Source organism: Poecilia mexicana, unplaced genomic scaffold, assembly GCF_051168715.1.
Source record: "Poecilia mexicana isolate PSO_F unplaced genomic scaffold, ASM5116871v1 scaffold_17, whole genome shotgun sequence".
Lineage (NCBI taxonomy): Eukaryota > Metazoa > Chordata > Actinopteri > Cyprinodontiformes > Poeciliidae > Poecilia > Poecilia mexicana.
In genome coordinates, this window is record NW_028263386.1 from 20205204 (window position 1) to 20208148 (window position 2945).

The window sequence follows — 2945 nt, forward strand, 5'->3', positions numbered from 1 at the left end:
ACATGGGATTTAGTGCAAAATGAAAAACCGAACTGAAAACTGAAAAGCTGAGGTGCAGATATAGCTAAGAGACAAAGCAAATGTCCTGCTCTAAAATTAGAGTCAACCAAAGCCTAAAAGCTTGAGCAGAGGTCAACAATAAACCGGTGCTCATGCGTAGATCCACCATAATTCCACACATGATCACTTGCAGCTGGTCACTGGATCACAGCTAAAATCTGCATGCTCCTACGGAGAACTGGACAGGAGTTCTTGGATTCAGTACAAAAAAATCTATTTCCAGGTACCAGAAATCAATCAGCAGGAACAGCAAAGTAAGCAGAAACGAAACAATACATTAAACCTTATTAACCTTAACCTTAGGACACGATGGTTAAGATAATGAATTCATTTGGTTATTTTAACAACCAAATGCACAACTTCTCCCCATTTATTTTGAGCTCAAAATGGATGCATATATGGAGGCATATAGAAACAAAGACGATGACATTTATCCGATTTAAAAATTAATTCTGCCTGATTGTCCAGAGGTTTTCTGGTCATTAGTCATGTCTGACTCTCTGATGCTTCAGTGGGAAGTTTTGCAATGACATAAAGTGGGAGGAGGTGACAGAGGAGACCCCAGACTAGTATAGGGTGAACCTCAGGAAGCCCTGTGTCTTCTCCTATCACATGTCCTCTCCTAAACTCCTCTGGCTGACAAGCAGGTATCTACCCGCTAATGAAGACATATTTACACCTCTGCTCATAGTGGTGAACCACAAGCAGCGCAGTGTGTGTGTGCGTGTATGTGGAGGGCTTATCGGTAAGATTAATAGGATATCAGAGCTCACACTGATAAAGGAGGAACCCAAGAAGGAACAGTTTGGTGTCTCTGCAGCTAGACCACATTTTGGGTTGAACTTTATATTTCTTTGAACCAGAAACTTACAAGTAGAAGACTTGAGATTTTTATAATTAACTTTTTTTTTATTGTCGGCACTACGTTAATGATATACAGTGTCTAAGTGGCAGAACTCTTTGCCATTTTACAAATAAGAGAAATCCTAAATTAACAAATATCTTTTATAACGTACCTAATTGTAAGTTAAACTGGAACCAAGGTTGATGTGGAATCTGTTTACAGTGTTCGACAAACACATTCAAGCTGCTCCTCACACCCACCCTGTAATGTTTTTATTCAATTAGACATAAGTGATGACAGTGTACATTTGTTGTGACATAAAAAAGTATTTAAATCATGTTGATTTAAATTAAATTGTGCTTATTTAAAGGGTAGACATCACGTGTGATGTTGAGGTTATTTTTGCTTGCGCTTTAGCAGACTGCATGAAATCTCTCGCTTCCATTTGGCACGCTGGCGCCAGCTGTTGGAGCAGGCCCGGCGAAGTTATCACAATGGAAATAATCTCAGCACTTGTCAGCGGCCGTTGACCCTCCTTTTATCTCTTAACCTTTGAAGAGGCTGCAGATATGGCTCAAAGTAGCTGGATGTGCTATGCAGTCCAAATAATGAATGATGATATGATGCATAAGTTATCATAAATGTTGGAATTGAACCAGAAGAGGCTTCGGTTGTCAGTTTCAAGCCATTTCAGACCAACACCAGAGAAACAGCTGATCCTATGCAGACAAAAGCTGGATCCTGACTGTTCTACACACTCTGCGCTTCTCCACGGGATTCTCGCACGGTTATCTTTGTCCACAAAAAGACACAATGCTATGTCAACAAGCCTGTAACTAAGAGGCCAGCTTTTCTAGCTTCACTGCGATAATGCAAACAGGCTCCCGCTTTGACACTGGAACTCGTCATGTTGCTCCAGCTCCTCACTGGTCGACATATTTATTGCCTTTGAGAGAATCCAAAGCATGTCCACCTGTGGCAGACCTTTGTCTGTGTTGCATCGCTCTTGTCGTCTGGTTAATCTTTCAGAATAACGTTCTTTATTTAGACCCGCTCACTCACTACATGATGACTGCTGTTGTTAAAATGAGGTCCGGCCACTCTGTAATAACCAAAGACAATGTGTGACTCATGTCGCACTGGGACTCCACTTAAGCCCTGAGAGTAATGGACACCAATAGATGAGATATTTCACTGAAGCATTTCCCCAGAAACAATGCACATCTTCCTTTGTGTTTCGAAAACAATACCGGTGATTAACATGTGCAGAATTATTTGTCCTAATAGCAACACATGTCAACAATGAAACTGTTTCCTACTGCTATAACTCTTAAAATGTTATTTTTACTTCCATTTTTATATTTTAATTACACTTGCTAAATAAGTGTTTTAAATTGCATTTGTGCAATTTAAAATATTCTGTGTTGCTTGGTAGTTACTTAGAGTTTACTATAAACCAACATTTACTTTTCTGCAAAAAATCTTTATTACTCATTTTTTACATTTATTTATAATATTTTGTTGCCAGTGGCACTTGAAGCCAATAGAAAAACAATACATACAAACATATGTTGCCTTTGTTATATTTTCTTGTTTAAATATTAACTGTTTTCACCTTTTTTATACGTATCTCGGCCTTTCACGATAACTTCAGACAAATAAATAAAATAAATGATTCTATGCAGAAGTGCTCTTTGTAAGGGATAAACATCAGTCCCTGTATCTATTTAAAGGTGCAGTTCTAGTCTCTGGCTGCTTGGGGATACTTATGAATAATCATTGCAGTACATGCAGTGCCTAATATGGCTTCACCGGGGACCCCATCTCTGATAAGACCCTGACCCGCTGATTTCTGGACTGCTCTCCCACTCATTAACCCCCTCCCGTCTTAAACCCCCTAACCAAACACAGACACAATAACATGCCTGGCCCTAAAGCTCTCCTCCATATTAGGCAAAGGGGTTTTATTTAAAAGGAGAAGTCACAGGGAAGCCCCCAACAGGTCACCATTCTATCTCAAGGTAAAGTATGAAGACAAAAG